Source organism: Neopsephotus bourkii, unplaced genomic scaffold (genome assembly GCF_033783945.1).
Source record: "Neopsephotus bourkii isolate Nb327-2 ecotype Australia unplaced genomic scaffold, CSIRO-AGI_Nbou_v1 NB_1707, whole genome shotgun sequence".
Lineage (NCBI taxonomy): Eukaryota > Metazoa > Chordata > Aves > Psittaciformes > Psittacidae > Neopsephotus > Neopsephotus bourkii.
Window position 1 is genome coordinate 5,963,075 of NW_026902181.1, and position 19,854 is coordinate 5,982,928.

At 40.1% G+C, this 19,854-nt stretch overlaps 1 protein-coding gene across 5 annotated transcripts in view; it reads right to left on the reverse strand.

Moving 5' to 3' along the window:
• KLC1 (kinesin light chain 1) overlaps positions 1–15,644 on the reverse strand; it is a 53,949-nt gene extending 38,305 nt beyond the window's left edge. For 2 of the 5 annotated variants that reach the window (XM_061376324.1, XM_061376323.1), the window contains exon 1: positions 15,470–15,644. The gene's annotated coding sequence lies outside the window, so the exon portion shown is untranslated. The remainder of the gene's footprint in view (positions 1–15,469) is intronic. The other 3 variants (XM_061376327.1, XM_061376326.1, XM_061376328.1) reach the window with 2 other exon arrangements.
• Positions 15,645–19,854: the final 4,210 nt, after the last annotated feature.

Genomic DNA, 19,854 nt, shown 5'->3' on the forward strand with positions numbered 1-19,854 from the left:
TACTTAAAGCCCATGGCAGCAGTAGACCTAATTTACAAATACATGCTTCTCGTCTCAATCCAGTGTGCCAGATTTTTAAGCTACCTCATTCTAAACCAAATATAGCTATAAGCTTTCACTGTTTCAGACCTAGCAGTACAAGTAACTGTACTGGTAGCTGGCATAAAGTCAAAAGCTGCATCAAGACACAGATGGATTTGAAGGTCCATGCAGCCTAGAGAAGACTTCTAAAGTCTCCTCTAGTGAAAACTGTTAGAATCCTATCTCTCCCACTGACAAGAAAGGAATAAATTTTTCTGCATAGGTTTTTTTTTTTTTGTAGATTGTGTTTGTGAGAATAATTTACAAGGAGAATAACAAATATGTAATTTATCATGTCAGATCTGATTTGTTGTAGGAGCAAGATAAAGATATAAATATCTAATATCTTTTAAGAGTAGCGTGGGGTGTGGTGTTCATCAAACAAGGCCATATATGACTAGGCAACTGTACAATTACTTTTGCATACCCTAAGGCAACAAATGCCATACAGGAAGCAAAAAAGCTACATGTGTGTGCAGGAAGTAGGCATGCATGTATACAGAGGAAGAGAGATAAAACCTACCATGCCTTTCTATTGTCACTTTTCAAAAATGTTAATTCTTTCTTCCTTTATTTTTTCCCTACAGAAAAAAAAGGGCACAGTAAAAGGCTTCTTTGTCAGTTCTACTTTTATACAAGTACAGTGAACTGCAAATTTTACCTGTTACAGGGCAGGAATTAGACATACTGATTTTTCATTCATTTCACAATTGAAAACAAAAGAAAAAGTTAAGATGCACAAAGGTTTTGCTGAAAAACAGAATTTTGGATGAAAGAAAAAAATATGCAATGCAGCCAGAGTGGCACACTAGCCAGCTGGCTTAAGCAGTTTACCTATCATATTAAATATGTGCAGACCTCAAGTATTACCTTCCTGGTTTATTTACCTGGTTTATTTAACACAAATTATGTTGAAGTACAGAATCACTTAACACTTTCCAACACTTCAAAAGAGAAATCAAGCATTTTTCTTCAAACACAAAAAAAATTAATGAACTTGGACAGGTAAACATAAAAAGTCCTACAATGACATCTATTAAAGAGGATTTTGCAGAATTTTGTAACATGGACTCCAGTCGAAGGTGATTGGGAACAGCAAGGATCTGAAGGAAAAAAAGCTCGAAGAAAATGGAGTCAAGCCTACTGTCTTTCAGTCATATAACTGCTCAGATAACCTCATATATTCTCTGAGATATCATATACAAAAGACTTAAGTGGCTGTATTTTTAATCACTTCAAATATTCATAGAACTTTAAAACCAACTGCACTAATAATGCTGACATCACGTTTTGTACCTAAATTCAAACGGATGTAAGACATATCCAAACTAGCTAATTAAGCTCTTCAACTTACATTTAAGAATCTCTTAAACATAAATAGCTTTTTCTACTCCACTGCTTTTTAGAAAGTGTAATTTCCCTGCAGATCACCTCAAAGAATTTTTGAACTAACCCACGTAACCATATGAAAACGTCTTTGTGTCAGAAAACTTATAAAAGGCAAAACATTTTTCTAAGAAACAATAAGGTTACTTGTTTCCTTGACTAAAGATTAAAATGGGTCCTAAAGAAAAATAAACAAACAAAAACAGTTTTAATTTTTTTATGTCCTTGTTATGTATCCTTAAGTATTCCCTTTTCTTAGTATTGATGTTTTCATTACTTGTCAGATTTCAAGTACTAAAAGCTTGGAAGATAAAAGTTTAATGTATCCTGTGGCCGATCATTATTGATTTAAAAACACAATTTAAAATACAATTAACAAAAGTCTGTAAACTGCTGTGACAAGTCAAAATCTCCCTCAACCTTTTCACTGGAACATACACATAGGAGACAGGATAGCTAAAAACTACAGAATATTGTGTCTTCATGCAAGAAAGAGCAGATTACCTTCCTAACAGTAAGAGCTACTGCAAGACTGGCTCAAGCCACACCTACGGGCCCTGTCATCTACAAGCACTGCAAACTCCACAAAGATATAGCACATATTAATTTGATTCTTTTTTTTTTCTTTGGTATCTCCAATATCTTCCTATCCGTTCACTGTTTTGTAACAACAATCTATTCAGGGTTTTTAACCCTAATTTCACTCTTGGTTCCTCCTTAATTAAATGGCAAGGCTCAGTGACCTACATCTGGCACGAGCTTGTTTCATTTTGTATTAGCTGCAAATTTCAAGTCATTAATGCCCTGCTTAGACGAAGAACGCATCTCATTACATCATGGAATGCGCTATCTTGCAAAACCGCAAGCTGGTGTAACTGCTAATCTTCATGATGTGGAAAACTGCCTTCTCAAACAATCCTCAAAAGATCACAGGCCTTCCATGCACAGAAAGACCACCAACCAGAGGCAAGAGATGAAGAAGAGTCTGCTGAGGCTTATGAGTAGTATGTCAAACACTACATTAACTGTTCCCCTTCCTAACAAGGCAGCTCAGCGACACACTAGTCAGAAACGGGAAGGATGAATCACCCACGGACGTCTTTCATATACTTAGAAAGGTATTTGTAAAAGGACTCAGATAAGAAACACTACAGTTTGAATATACTGATGTTATGGATTACAGTCAGAAATCTCCAAGTTTCAAAGAACAATGGTTACCTGTCATTTGGTTGGGTTTTTTTTTTCAATATAAGATGTTAACTTTTCTTCTCTGTGAGGATACTTATTCTATTACAAGTCATATGCCCATGCATAAGAAAATTTATAATCTTCGTCTTTGTTTGACCTGCCCTCCTTTTAATTAAAATTATCCCTTTAAACTCAGGAATTTTATTTCAATACATTCATCTCTAACCCCACAAACAAACAAGAGTAGCTTTTTCCTCTTGACATATTCAGGACTGTAGCTGAACTGCCAATGCTATCTGTCACTCTTCTTATCATACTAGATTCAAATCCATATATGAGCCTTTACAGAATATAAAGTCATGAACTGCACTTGCAAACTGTCCTGTTGGAGGTCAGCCTTAAGGTACATTTGCTGACCCAGTTCTATAAACAGAACACTGCTGCACTTCCGTACTGCCTCAGGCTTCCAAATACACGATCTCCAAAAGTGCCTTCACAATTCAGCATGCGTATGCACAAACCACCTTAAAAATAACTCAGTGGGAACATTTACGGGCACATAGTGGAGGCCATAAGTCATTGACCCAAAGCAGGTAAGAAGATGGTGTTGCACATGCATAGCAACCAACATTAAGCTACAGAGAAGTCCTTTAGAAAACACGATGAGTTTGGAAAAAAAAAAAACAAACAACCAAACAACAGCAACACAGAATTAACCCTGTGGATTCATTTTTCTATCAACTTCCAGCTAGTAAGCATCAGAATTCAAAAAAACCTTACTGTGCTCCTTCTCCCATCCTTCAATTTGGCACTAACCCTGCATGTAGGAGTCTGCCCTACCACCTGGATACCTTGCATACCTTCATTTTAAGTACAGTAAATACTGTAAAAAGGACATCTCTAGTCCTTTAATGTCAAGGGCACATATCCTAATAAAAAGATCAGAATCACATTCATAGGCTGACCTACAACCTTAACAACACAGGATATCTGTGTTGGTAATCAAACTGGACAAACATGCATACTTTGTAAAGATTTAATGTTTATAAAGGTAAACATAAAAATTTCTGAAGAAATGCACAATAAGCATGGGACAGCTTGACTAAAACATGTAAAACACTAAAAACTTCAGTACTGGCAGAGATTTCCACTGGACTAACATGGCTGCTGCTCTTCCAACAAGACTGGCAGGTGTAGCCCCTTCTCCACATTGCATCAGTGGGAAAAGGCTGCATAGCCACATGTTCTAACCCTGCTTCACAACAGCATCCACCTCTGAAAAACACTGCATCAGACTGTAGGAAACCACAAGGGCCATCAATAAACCCATCCACTGCATTAAACTATGTTTAAGTGAAGAGGATTATGTCCTTGTTTAAGTGAAGAACACAGGGACTTTACACTTGCCTTGATAAATCTCACAATCTTTAAACACCACAGCCTGCTATATATAAAAATATTAATGCCTTTCAGGAGAAGTCTTTGGATTCTTTGGAAGAATTCAAAATTACTATGGCGAAGAGCATGCAAACAAAAATATATTTGCTAATAAAAGAGATGATAGCTCAAATAGCTCCTATAAAACCTGTAGCAAGGGTGATGCCAACTGTTCTCTGTGAGAACAGTCAAGCTAAGAAGATTTGCACCACTGAAAAAGCACAGGCTATGAAGACTTGCACTGCTGCGAAGTCCTTTTATTTAGGATTTCTATAGCATGCCATATCAACACTAATGAAGCATATACTGTTTCTTAGCAATCATATAGTTACTCTTGTGAGTAGCAATCTTAACACTATTTTAAAATAAATACTTTTGCACATTTTGAGATAACTGACAAAAAAACCTTTAGAGTAATTTCAGCCTTCAGTCTTCGTTCTTTTGTAGCAAGTAAACTGTTTTCATTGAAATTACAACTTCCTGCTGAAACAGTTAATGCAGTAAAATAATTCTTATATAGTACAAAACTACTAAGTGGCATAAAAGCATCCTGTAACTATATAGATTATTCTTCCCCTTAAATAAAAGGTTATTATGGTGTCAATCGCTGGACAGTACTCCACTGAAGAAACACTAGCTACTAGGTAGCACTTCAATTATCATGATACAATCAAGTCTGTATCATTTAACTGCAGACAATCCAGATGACCTCCCAATCTATTTCCAAACTTGCTTTTAGATGTAACCATATCTGCAATTCTATAGTGCTGCAGACCACCTTACTCCTCCTGCTCACATACTGCAGCAGTAGGGACCCTTGGATGATACGGCTACCCTCACACAAACATCATTATGCCTTCCCCCAGTATTTGTGTAAAAGGAATCAAGGGAAAATATTCTCTTTCTGGCATATCTCACCCACTACATTTTACCTTTCTGAAGCCCTAAAAATAGACAGTGATTTAAACACAGAATAGCCACATAACCTAAAATCACAGTGGATTATTTCCTCTGGGAAGTGACAACTGTTTAAATCCTAACATCAGTCTGCAAGTATCATAAGTACTTAAGAGAAAAACTTACTCTCTGTATACATTCTTAAGCCCTTCTACACCTCAGGTTTCAAATGACACTGCGTGGAAATAAGATCCTTCTATGCATTTTTTATCACATCAAAGATGAGTCTTTCTCAAAGCTGAAGCAAGTGAAAGAGAAATTTGACAGGCACATGTCTAAGTTGGTTTAGCAGACCCAGTCAAGAGTCTAAAGGAACTACACTAAAAGCCATACTTTAATGAAAGTACATGCTTTTTAACTCTTTGTTAACCAAGGTTACTATCATCTGTTATAGGCTGGTGGTACATAACTTCCTTACTCAAAATCTGAAACAACATACTTGGTTAACATCCTCAGACCTGTGACAAGATGAAAACCCCATTCTTTTCCAGAATAATAAAATACAATACAAAGGTCTTCTGCTATTTAGCAGTCCTGGGGAAAGAGCTCTAATGCCAATTTGTTAATTTAGTTATGTCCATGCAATTTCTAAAGACAGACTGAAGATCACTGTGTGTTCTACCCCTTGGAGCAAGGGAGTTGTCTCTTTTTTTTGTACTATTGCTGTGTCAACAGCAAACAGCGTCTGCTGTTCTTCCTCAAAGCCAGCACTTCCTTAGTTTCTTGTGAGCGCTAATAAACACTTCCAAGCAGCCACCAATGGACCTCAAGAAAGAACAGCATTTTGCCTGGTCATTAAAACACTAACAAATGAAACAGCCTAGGCCACAGGGGACTTATGCTTATGACCACAAAACCCACCTCACTGGATCATTTTAACAAAATGATCACAACTGTACTAAGAGTAGTTACATGAAGACAGAATAAACAAATGCAACAGAAGGCAGATGTAGAATAATTTTAAAAGTAATCATATTTACCCTCAGTTAAAAATGCTTGTCACAAGAATCAACAATACATCCAGAAAAATCACAGCTACTTACTGAAAAATATTATAGTTCAGTATTTTGTATTTATGAAGACATGCTTCATGAATTACCTACTTAAACCGCATTGAGAGGAAATTTCGAAAGATACTATCAAGGCAGTTTGAGTTACAAATCCATCATTACTATCAAATTCCAGTTTTTACAGGCAATATTCCAAGAATCTACATTTATTTGTGAGGAAATAGTACATGGTTCTTCATGGACTTGCCAGCTTGTGCAACCATGTCTTCAGTGAATCTTGAGCGTCGATAAGACATTTTTAGCGGACTGCTTCTAGCCAGTGGAAGTGTCTCTGGACACACTGGAGACTGGAATAGAGGTACAGTAACATCAAAGTATTTTCAAACTTACTTGTCTTGCAATTTTAAGCTGTCAATACCATAGACAAAACATTTTTGGAGCTTGACTCATTTTGTATTGCTATTTTTGGACAAGAACTGCTTTATTGACTAATCAAAGTATCTACTTCTGTTATCTATTTATATTAACTCTAAATAGCACTTAGGTAAAAGCACAGGAATGTTCCCATCAAACTGGACTTCCGTAATACATTAAAAAACCCACCACCTTCCACTTACCACCATCAGCCCTATAATCTTAACCAAATCTACTTTTTATGGCATACCTATAACCATTACAAAAAATGCACACAGGAAGGGCAGAGAAGGCCACATATTATCTCATATTATTGGATCTGTGTGGGAATCTTTGCTGACAATTTACTGTAAGTACAGATTATGTTGCTTTTACACACTTGAGGACATTAAAGAGAAAGGTTATCTGAACCAAAATGTAAAGCCAGCAATTTCTTCTGCATACATAAAAGGAACATCCACTAACTTCCTTCAACACACACCAGCCTTTAGGTTTAACAAATCCTTAAATCTGGTTTTGAAGCTATGTAACAGCTTCCACTAAGATGCACAAACTGCTCAGTCTCCCTTCAAGCTTCAGAAAAAACAGCCCCCTCCCCCTCCAATCATTCTTCCACTGAAAAAAACAAAAACAAAACCACTATCCTCCTTCTTCCAAAACAACTAGAGAGTTGAATAATTAAATTGTGCAGGTACTGTCCTTAATATTAAGAAGAAATTAATTTACCCCATTAAATACTACATTAAAATTGATATTTTGAATGGCAATCAACAAATATCAGTAACAGTTTTTTACACCTTACAAATTTTGTTTCATATAAAGACTAACAAATGATGCAGTCACTCACTGCTTCTTGCCTGCTACAGCAGAGAGGCTATTTTGCTGTAAAACTGGAAATAATTTCCTTGTTAAGTCCTCAATAACCTGCAGGGTTTATTCAGATGGTCTGAACTCTACTGGGCGAAGAGGTAGAGAGTGGTACAGCAATCCTTAACCCAGCATTTGACAGACACACCTTAACATTCTGTGCACTCACACCTGAGGATGAAACCATAGTTTTAGCCCCTCCTTCAGTGATCTTTCACATTTATTATTTATGTTTGCTAGCACTGGGGCACTGAGTGCTCCTCTGGGACTCCTGAAATACTGGCTGTGGTAACACCAGTGTGACAGTTCCTCCATCATGCTGCACTACTCTTCTCTTCTGGTGGACTGACACAGAACAGAAGCACATATTAACGGGAAAACAGACACAAAAGAAGTTACACTTTTAATATTATTTTTAAACCACCTCACTTGGATACATCTGCTTTGAAAGCATCCCCCTGGGGAGTGATGGCAGAGCAATCATTTCCCAAAGCAACTGTGCTTCAAAACAACATACCATGCACTTGCAAGTGTTGCTTCATGTGCAGCCTGACTACAGATTGAAAAAAAAAAAAAATAAAAGGAAAAGAAAGGAAAAAGAGAACAAGGGAAAAGGAAAAAAAAATACAAGAATAAAACAAAGGAAACAAAAAAGTCAGCAAGATTAGTTCCAGGCCATTCCTTAACAACTGGGCAGGGATCAAGACTCAAGATTGAATGGCCACACAAACTACAAGCAGGCACTTTGCAAACACCACTGACAGTTGCTTTCAAAATATCTGTTGTGCATTTGCCTTACACCTGAATTCTGCACAAACTCAGAAATTATTTTCTAAGTTAAACAATGTATTCTAAAAGAAATGTCAGAAATGTAAAGTATTGTGAGAGAAACTGACACCAACTGAGTAAGACTTTAGAGCACAGTAACTGAATCACTGATCTGCCTTTATCTCTTTTTTGAACAATGGAAAGAAGACATAATTAAGTAACAGCAAATTACTGGGACACTGAGTCAAAGTCATCCTGTAGTGTCTCTTGCCTTTTCAGAAAGTATAGGATGGGTAACACATCTTTGAAAAATGAGGCCATTTGGCTAAGACACCTATCAGTAACATAACAAAAAAGCTACCTGTAAACCAGAGGGACCCTGACACGCTTGTGAGGTGGGCTGATGCCAACCTTATGAAGTTTAACCATGACAAGTGCGAGGTCCTACACCTGGGTCAGAGCAATCTGAGACACAGCTATAGGTTGGGCAGAGAAGAGATTCAGAGCAGCCCTGCAGAGAAGGACTTGGGGGTGCTGGTCGATGAGAAAATGAACATGAGCCAGCAGTGTGCGCTTGCAGCCCAGAAAACCAACTGTATCCTGGGCTGCATCAAAAGGAGTGTGACCAGCAGGTCGAAGGAGGTGATCCTGCCCCTCTACTCTGTTCTCATGAGACCTCACTTGGAGTATTTCATGCAGTTCTGGTGTCCTCAACATAAAAAGGACATGGATCTGTTGGAACAAGTCCAGAGGAGGGCCATAAGAATGATCAGGGGACTGGAGCACCTCCCGTATGAAGATAGGCTGAGAAAGTTGGGGCTGTTCAGCCTGGAGATGAGAAGGCTGCGTGGAGACCTCATAGCAGCCTTCCAGTATCTGAAGGGGGCATATAGGGATGCTGGGGAGGGACTCTTCATTAGGGACTGCAGTGATAGGAGAAGGGGTAATGGGTTCAAACTTAAATAGGGGAAGTTTAGATTGGATGTAAGGAGGAAATTCTTCCCTGTTAGGGTAGTGAGGCACTGGAATAGGTTGCCCAGGGAGGTTGTGAATGCTTCATCCCTGGCAGTGTTCAAGGCCAGGTTGGATGAGGCCTTGGGTAATATGGTTTAGAGCGAGGTGTCCCTGCCCATGGCAGGGGGGTTGGAACTTGATGATCTTAAGGTCCTTTCCGACCCTAACTATTCTATGATTCTATGATCCCTGCAGGATTTCTCAAACCCCAAGGAATGCCTGCCAAGCACCAGCATTCTGTGTTCCAGAATGCTCCCAGACCAGAAGCCTGCAGGCAGTTTTATCAATTCCTGTTAAACACAGATCTGCCTTACAGGACGCATAGCCATCAGGTTCACACACCAAACCTTCCCACTATATAATCTCCAACATAACACTCCTCAAAATGAATGTATCTTCCTGATTAACTCATTCATCCATACCTCTAGTAAAATCTCTAGGTCACTATCATGTGTGTCAGCATACTGGCAAGAATCACCATGACTCCTGTGCCCCTCCATATTTCATTACAGTAATAGCTATTATACTGCATGCAACTGGGCTACATCCACGGAAATGATAAATATAAACAACAGTGCATTCTTATCTCCTACTGCCTTCTGTGTACAGAGGAATTTAGAGACACAAATGGCCACTGAATGATCTGGTCTGGCTTCCTACAAACGCAAGACCATCAGCATTCAATCACTAAGGCTATAGGTAGAAATAATACCCTGGTAATGCTCCTCATGCAGTCAAACACTGCATTCACATCCCCCATCATTCCAACACAAACACCCATTGGTAATGAATCAAACCAAAGATATATGCCTTCCACTGGATTATTTTTCAACCACAAGCAAGGGGACAGAAAAGTAAAAGGACCAGGACACCAACACAGGCAAAACACATCTACTTCCCCAGGCTGCCATGCAGTGAGCTGTGTTAACTGAAAGAGGACTACATAAACCAGCACTGAGACTGAAGACGAGTTCAACTATATCCTTAGAGTTTGATTACATAATCCTATTTGTATCAGCAGAAACATTTTAGGAGGTTGTTGTCCTGTCCCCATCTCAAACCTATAACCTCCCCTATATCCTCACAGATTACCACCCCAGTAGTTGCATTAATCCAACTACACACAGCCACCCTCTACACTGAGGGGGAGGGGAGAAATCCCACTTTTTTAACCAATCCTTCTCTCTCTAATACACACTAAGTATGATTTGGGGGAGGCAGGAAGGAACATCCAGTTTAAGCATATAAACAGATGAAATGTTAAAGGTGAGGCTACTGCAAAATCCACTCACAGTGAAGGACTATTAGCAGTCACTCTGAAACGGAAGCTGCTCAAAGTGGAAGAGAAGGATAAGCTGTGACTTTTCTATGCTATTTATGCTCACATTGTTTGATAAAGGACATCCATAGATGCACACAATCTTAAACACAATCTTCTATTCAGGGGAGGGGAAAAAAAAAAAAAAAGAAAAAAAAAGCAGACCCACACCCAACACAGAACGTGCCTCCTCCCTGCTAGTCCATAACCTGTCTTTCACGCTTTGCCTCAGCTACTGTCACCTGAAAGGAACAAACTCAGGATACACTGCAGGAATGTTAAAAAGTTTAAAACCGCCACCCCGTACATGAGTAATGAACAGCACACATACACAAATAATAGCACAGTGCAAGTAATCTTCATTTTCCACTATCATTTAACTATTGTGCTGTCTTCAGACAAAGCACAAAATTAAAACACTATAAAATACCAGTAGTAATATGCTGCACAGTAGCACGGGATATAAGAAAACATTTATGAATTTATGAAAACATCAGTGTTTGTAGACAATATAAATTACTATGAATTAAGATATACAGTTATCTGATAACTAAAAAAAAATCTAAGTATTGTCCTTTAAAAGGTCTGATTTTTAGATACAACTTTTAAAGCAGTACCAAAAAGTTCAGCTTTATGTCAGACATTTGTTGACCTTCTGAACATTACTTCCGTGCAACGCTGCCTTTTTTAACAGTTCGCTGCAGTACATCATATAGTAAGCAGAGTATAATTAGCCACTATGCCAATCCTACTGACACATAAGGAAGTCAGTACTACCACTATACTGCTTACATCCTTTGCTTTCTTCACTTCAAAATTTAATAAAATCAACCATAGTTCTGACACAATCCCAGAAACACAATCTTATTACGATTAATGGGTTTTATGGCAGATATTTACGAAAGGACCAAAATAGGAAACTGCTCTCTTTCAAGCCTACCTGCAAAAGATATTTTACTGCTTTTACCTGTGAGCAAGACTTGATATTGAAAAACTACATGAATAATCTATACATTTAAGTAGACAATGGAGGGAAAGCATTATGTGGAATATAAGATGACATGATCCCGTGCTTCCTAATCTTGAACAAAGATGACCAACAGTAATTATTTCATGAAATAAATTCAATTTAAGTACATGTCAAAACACAGCTTCCCGAATTAAAATTGTTTCTGATTGAAACAAGAATTAAATAGCAGAGTCCATGAGAGATAAGCTGGATTCAAAGAAACAAGCAGTGATTAAATCAACACACAGATACTATTACTTGCATCTGCTTCCTTAGCCGACTGAATCTGAAGAAACTGTCAGTTATCAGATACTAATCTTCCTTATATATTATGAGAAATTAGCAGATCTAGTGTTAACTGTGCTTTACTGTTCATCCTCTGAGAACAACTCCTTGTTCACATTCCCAAATATATCATGGGTAAGGGAAACATACATTCTCAGTCCGCCTGCTTGCCTATTCACTGTGGCCAGACATTATTGAATTTATTGTCTAGCAAAAAAACCCACCAACAAATATAGTGTCATCATATGCCCAATGCTTGCAAAGCACCTCACACAAAACCCTACAGAAATAATACCTCCATCACTGAAAGCATCCATAACTTTGGCTCTGACCCTCTAACAAAGTGCCCAACTTAAATCCCATAACATGAAGGCAACAAAAGCATCTCAGCAAACCTAAGAGAGCATAAGTGCACATTTTTCTGGTCAGGCATTTATTAAGTAATTCTTCAAGGGAAACACACTTACTCCTACAGCTTGCTTTCAGAAGAAAAAAAAGAACTTACTAGGAAAGCCTTAATACAAAAAAACCACCCAAAACCAACTGTGACTCAGGATACAACTATTATGATCAGCTCTATTTTGAAGTCAAAAAGGTTTATTTTCAGGATGAACAATTTGACTGGTATTTGGTTACCATGAAGTATCAGACATCATGTGTGTCATGCTTTTGTTTTAAGGAAAATGAGAGTTGATATTGAAAAGAAATGTTTTCCTAAACTTTGGCCAAGGTAGGCATGATGTTCTTACAAAACAACTAAAAAATACTTTGGAAACACAGAGTATTATGCAGACTGAATTAAGAGCAAAGTCTGCAACTAGTAACTTCATTGCAATGATGATGGAATTGGTTCATGTTTGCAATACTTGTGTCATACTGAAGAACACCCTGGAGGCAGACAGACTACAAGACATGCTCATTTAAACAGACCCAGCATGCTTGTGCCCATCACTATATGCTACTATGTCCTTCAACATTAAATACAGAAGTATATTTTGCATGTTCATTAATTTACTCGTTTCCTTATTTTCCACTCCTCTTACAAAAACATTACAACAAATATTTGTACACTGAAATTTTAAAACAATCATGAGTATGCATCTGAAGAGATGCTATTAATCCCAGAATAAATCCAACTGCATGTCTGCAGAGAAACCAGAGGAAGAGATGAAAGCATAACTGTACAAGCCTAGCTCTCAAGAGAAACAAAAGCTACATTAAATGGACTCAGAACTGAATATGAGGCTACAGTATTTCCCCAAACTCCTAACTAAATCAGAGACATATGTGGGCATGCAGGTATACACAGAGACACATATATAGATAAACAGGGTATACTGTGATACACAGTAGCACACAAGTGAAGGTTTTCTGACATGGCAAGTTCTTCAAAAACAGAGGAAGCAGCAATTGCTCTTACGAGCTTAAGCCTCTGTACAGTATTACTGCATGTCCACAGTATCGTATGTCCAATCAAAAACATTCAGAAGATGGTATTCTAGACTCCTGCAAATTTATTCAATGATTTTGCATGCAATTCCTCATTTGTTAAAAACAGATATTTTTTAAAAACCAGTCTCCATTAATAAGGCACTGTTAGTACACTATAGTAATTTGGCAAACAGTAAATGAGGCTGTTTCATGGAATGTTCTGAGGGTAACTTTATTCTCTTTTTTGATTACATATGACAGCATATTTTCTTTGATTAGGAAGTGAAGGGAACCTAAGCTCAAATTGGCGTTAGAATTTCTGATTAGTGGAATTCTCCAGCTCCATCATGGTCTGTCCAGTTCCACCATGGTCCTTCAGAAACACAAATGTTGCCAAACTTTAACTGCAACATGATGCAGAAGTGATTCTGCATTGTTGTGTGAGTTTCAGGAAGTAACAATTTAAACTGTGTGCATTTACCCACACAGTTCTGCATTACATAAAACGCGTATCTAAATGGAACTGCCAGAATTCTCCGTACCTGTTGTAATTTCACAGAAAGGTACTCTTAAACCATGTGTAAACAAAAATAATTGTGTGACTTACAAAATACAAGGTCTTCTGCTCAGAATCACCTGGATCATCTTTCTTTCTGCTGCCAGTAAATGCTGAATGTGTTACCTTCAATTGTATCTATAATCCCAGGGTTATAATATCCTCTATCATGTTTCGCTGAAGCTTTGGAATTCATAACCAATTAAAATGAAGCTATTTCCCAACAAAGTCTGAAAACTGTGCATTAAGAAAGATGGGGTTTAATTTTCTCGGGGTTTGTTTAGTTGTTTGTGATGTTGGTTTGCTGCGATTTTTTTTTTAATTAAAATACTAAGCTGCCTACATCTCAAAGGTTCTTTTTTAGCTTCCAATGCATACCCTTTGTGCACAAGTTTCCTATTTAACTGATGCACAAATACAAAAGTGGAAGTGAAAGAGGCAATTACTTCTCAGAGTAATTGTTACCAAATCTCCTGCCACATGAAAGAATGCTAAGATTATGCTTTCATTTTATGTATTTTTATGTACAACTCTGAAGGCATTTTATATCATGAATGACATTTCCTCACCGTTTTGCTATAGCAAACTATAAAAACAAACTCACTTTTTTCTAGCTGCTTTTATGTGCCAATTCTGTATTCTGATTGAATGAGCCATACCTGAGTACTGCTACTACATTTAAATTATATACACTAATGGAAATCATTAACAGGAGGAAGTAAAAACAGCGTAAGAACACCATCATTGATTTAGTAGCCTTTAAAAAGCCAGACGATGGCATTACACTAGGTGATGCCACTTTGGTCATTAAAATACGCTTTGATGTACTTAGAACACAGAATTCAGTAAGGAGTCAAGAAGTTTCTTCTTGCGATTACAGATAAGTGCTATGCAGATCTACAAACCTGACATCCTCTTACCCAAAAATATAAGAAACGTGAAGATAGATTGAGTAAGATTTTAAAGTTTCTAATTAATCACTGCCCTAGAGATACAGTTACCAGTTAAGTCAGTTACGTATTTTTGCTAAAATAACCTGTTCCTAATCAATGTTTGTCTTATTTTATAAACGTAGAAATCTTGCCAAGACCTAAGGCTACAAATCGCTTCCGACTACAGCATAGCAGGTGACCTACAACGTATAAATCCGGTCCCTAGTTACAAAACCCAAGAAAGAGCTGTCCTCGCCTCCTCTTTCACCATTTCTGACTTAGCAACAGAACAAATCACCTAAGCTAAACCCGCGCAATAAAGACCAAGCTCCGCACGCCCCACCGTAAAGGGCTGGCCGGGACGGGATGAGGGGGGGGGGGGGGGGGGGGAGGGGGCGAGGCCGGCGCCCCCCGCCTTTGCTCCGGGTCCCTCCCAGGGCGGCGCCCGGTCCCAGCCGCAGCACCGCCGGGAGCCAGGAGGGGAGCAGGGGACAAAGCCAGGGCGATCCCCATCCCCGCGAGAACGTTCCTCCTTTCCGCAGCCGAGCGGCGGCTGCAACTGACAGAGCTTCACACAAGAGCACCGAAAAACAGCCTCGCCCCCACATCCCAAGCACCCTCCCGTGTCCGCGCATGGAAGAGCTGGCTGTCAGCAGCGCTGCGGGGATCCACCGGCCCGCGCAGCCTTTTGTTGTGTGCGTAACAGCAGATAAAAAGGCAAAAAGATTTAACATCTCCCCCCCCACACGTCTCCCCGCACCCCCCCGCCAAACGCCGCCAGTGCCAAGCCAAGCGCGGGCAGCTCCCCTCACTCACCGCTCGGTGCTGCAGGCTTGGGCGATGTGCGCAGCGCTCGCAGAGGCGGCGGGGGCCGCGCAGCCCGGGCGGCGGGGGGGTGGGGGGGGAGGGTACGACGACAACGACGACCGGAGGAGGATGTCAGCGATGGGCGGGCGGAAGGGAGGAAGGAAAAGGGTTTTTTTGGGGGGGGGAGAAGGACCGAGGAGAGGGAAGGAAGGAAGCAAGTCAGCACCGCGGCGCCCTCAGTGCCTGCCCCGGGGCGCTGACAGGCGCGTCCTGGCCCAGCGCGGCGGCCGCGGTGGTCGGCGCGCAACGCTGTCCGGAGGAGCGGGCGCTGACAGCTGCAGACACCCGCCGCCGCCCCGGCTGCCGCTGCCGCCACCGCCCCTGCGCCCGCCCCGCGCTCCCGCCCACCGCACCGCCCCGCCCAACATGGCGGCCCCCTTCTTCTCCCACAAGGCCTCGCGTGCCCTTTTTTCCCACCGCCCCTCCGATCCATGACATCACCCTCCCGGACGGGAGCGGGCTGCGCGGGTAGGGGGACAGCGCAACACCACCCCCCCCCCCCCCCCCCACCCCCCCCGGGATGGCTCCCCTGTCCTTTCCGTTACTTGCTCTGTCCCCTCAGCGCGGCACGGGCCCGGCTCTGCCGGGTACGGCGGGGTTGTCCCCGGGGAGGGGGATGCTGGAGGGGGCCTTCACGGGTGGGGACGTGCTCAACCGTGCTGAGGCCTTGTCTGCCTGATGCGGGTGTGAGTGGCGAGCGAACGAGACATTGCACCTTCTGCTGCCGCCGAGGTGTCTTGCTCCGGCGCGGGGAACCGCCACAGGTGCTTATCGTGTCGTGTGGTCTCAGTGTCGCGGAAAGCAGTTGAGCGGTTTGCTTCTGTAAAGCGAAGTAACAGCAAACGGACTTTATAAGGCTGATGTGCCTATCTCGGTTGGACACCGCTGGGGACGACGGACGTGAAGATGGACATGAAATGCACTCCACTGCTTGCAGCTAGCTCAAACAGGGAAACGGGCTGAGTGCTAATTCTGTAGTGAAAGCCCCTGAGGGCTAATTATGTATTTTAAAGCCATTGTGTTTGTTCCACACTGAATGAACTGGAAGATCCTTAGTCTTCCACAGGTGTACACATAAGTTAAACTTCCATAAGGACTTAATCACACTTGCACAAGAACTATTTCTTTACAGCCTCCAATTTCATTCCCACTGTCCCTAGAGAAAAAGAAACAACCACAGTATTTTCCTCACGTTGCTTTATGTTCTGCTAGATAGAAGTGCAGGAATTAAAGATGGAAGGGGTTGACATCTGTGATGAAAAAAAACAAGTATAGCAAAGCATAAGATGTGCATTGGAAATCATTATGGAACAGTGACAGCCTAACTATGACAGAGTTATTAATAACAGTCATAAGTTAATGGAAACATGGAGATACTATGGTAAATCAGAACATGCAGCCTCACCTAAATGGCAGTATCTAAAATACGCAAGGAAAGCAGAGCTTACGTCTGTTTGTCCTCACAGACAACACTGAGCAAGTCTACAAAATACAGATGGGAGAACAAGTCAGGGAAGAAAGCAAGACTCCTAAGGAGAAGCAGGAAGTTGGAAGAGGAATCAAAGCTAATGCTGTTGTCAAAGAGGCAGAAGAACAGGAAGATTCACAAGAAACAAAACAAAGTCAGGGGAACATGAATTGTCTGCAGGCTGCAAGTACAGAGTCACTGTTGCATTTGAAGAGCTGATTTGAAGAGCTGAGGGAAATGAAATATACTTGCTGAATACCACTCACTGATATCTTACACTGGTCAAGCTGCCCAACAAAAAATAATTGCCATACTATCATTTCAGAGGTACAGCTTCTTGTGTTCTTCATCTCCATTTAAAACATTTCTCTGGCAATTTTGTATTAATAGTTTAAGATCATATTTTAGTGTTGATAGTCAATACAGTCTATGTATAATAATGTGAAACACATTTTTACACACTAATAGGAAAAAAAGATTGAAGCACATTCCTTTATACAAACTACATTTTAAAAGTCATGCCAGTTAGTCCACAGGTTCAGAGTATTTTCATGAATTTGAAAGACATTTAATTAAAAATAGAACATGCCCTAATTACATAATTATACAAGAGAACTGATTCAAAGGAACCACTCCTGTCTTTTGAATAAACAATATTGATTGCATTCTTTCTATCACACACTTGCCTTAAAAGATTTCCTGCAATTAGCTGCTTACCCAAGGGATCAGAGCATCTCTGAACAAAGCAGCTGCTCCAGCTCTGACCCTGATGTATAATACGCTGGCTGATCGAGTATATACATGCTGTCCACTTCCCACATAAGCAGCAGCACACGCTATGAGCTCTCTCCTCCAGGAAGGTTGATTAGCTCATGGAACTAAAGTGCAGTATCACTCCCCTGTGTTTATGGCCCACAGCAGATCAGACACAGAAGAGGCTTGGTGAGCCTGCTTCTTCCTCAAGCTTCTGCCTGACCTGAAATATCAGAACTTCCTTTCCACTTGGATCTTGTTTTTCCTGTCTCATCTACATAAGAATTATCCAAGTTCATCTAGCAGTAAAAACTACTTACTGTCCACATTTCCATCTTCTTTTCGGGACTAGTTATGCTACGTGCCCTGCTTTTAGGATTAAATAATCTAGACACGTTGTCTGTGGAATATTCTTTGTCTGCCACCAACAAGGTCACCATGGCTTTCTGGAGACATCAGAGTGGGTATTAAAACGCCCAAACACATTATTTACAATGATGGATTATTTATTTTCAACATACCCATCTCCCTTCTCTCCCACAAGAGGGAAGGAGGTTTGTAATTCACAATGGGTGAGAAAAAAGGGAACAGTTCAACTTACGCAGCACAAAGCTCTTGGGTTTTTGTGGTGCAACAGTGTGAGATACACATGCAACAAACTGAGATTCGGTTTAATTGACATCCACAAACAGAGCACGCCTCTGTAAAGAAATTCAGGCTCACTTCATTTAAGAAGTGTGGGTAGTTTTAATTAAAAAATTATCCTCCTGTCTTAGAGGATCTTTCCTTCAAAAGAGACAAGATTTTTTTTAAATCTAGTGCTGTAAAATCTATGACTTCATTTTATAAATATGGGCTACAACAAAGCGCTAAATTGGAATAATTTCAACTGCTGCTAAAGTGCTGTCTAAAAGCATCCTGGCAATAATAACTATTGAAAGGCCAGATTCAGCAACCTTGCTGGCTTTTCATCACAATCACTTGACAGTTGCATGTGCTGTTAGTATTTTCTACAAGAATGTCCTTTCTGGAAAAGAGAAAACATAAAAATCAATGCTCAAGAGTTAAAAGTACATGGTTTCAGGCACAATTTTAGCCCAATTCCCTTGTGCATATGTTTAATTACTGCATGCAGAGTGACCTTGGTGTCATGGAATTCAGGCACTTCAGAGTAAAAGGACTGTATTTTCACTTGCCTTGACTCACTGTCATAGTCAAAATGCCTGAACCCACCGCTGAGCATGGCATTGAAGTTCTAAGTAAAAAAAAACACAACCCTGATTGTGATGCTGCTTCCTAAGTCAATAAGCTTTATTCACATGCAAGTGAATTCTCCTTTTTCAGTCACAAGGATTTCTAGAAAGCTGTAACAAATGAAAGCCAGCAGGCTTTTCCCTGCTGTTTTCTATCCACAGAGAAATAACAAGGAAATAAAGCATGCAGTGTTAATTCAACTCTTAACAGGCCATTTCATCAGTTAATTTTTGTTACTCCCTTTAAACGAGCAGGATGCTCAGCGCTGGACAGTAGCATTTTGCTAAGTGGAATTCTTTTAATCTCCCAGCTATTACAGAGCTGTGCTACTATTAAAGCCCAAAAGATACTGACTGAAAGGTTTAAGAAGCCTGTTCACTTAGCTTTAAAACAGTTCTGTTATAAAAAAACAGACTTACAAACCTCAGGTGATACAGTTAAAGTAACCACTTGAAACCTACAAACTATTAGAGAATTTCATGTCAATATTAATGTGAACATACAAAAAAATAGTTCACGGTTTCAGCTACATGGCTATTTATATATACCAATTTTCACTGTTATCTTCAAAGTAGGTAAATGGCCAGTGAGCTAGTAATTGCACTCTTTGACAAACTCCTTGCAGTATGTATTTACAGATGCTGTTGGTATTTTCTAAGATCCTACTTTTAAGTATCGAAATTCCCAACAGGTGAAGGGGTTGCAGAAGAGAGCTTATGATGATTATTAGGGTTGTATATTTACTCCCTGCGTTCAAGAAGTTCCCCCATCTATGAGGGATTGTTTATAGCAATACATCCTTACTATGCTCAACCAGCAATTTCTGTTCCTTCTTTACAGCTGCCATACTTACAATTTC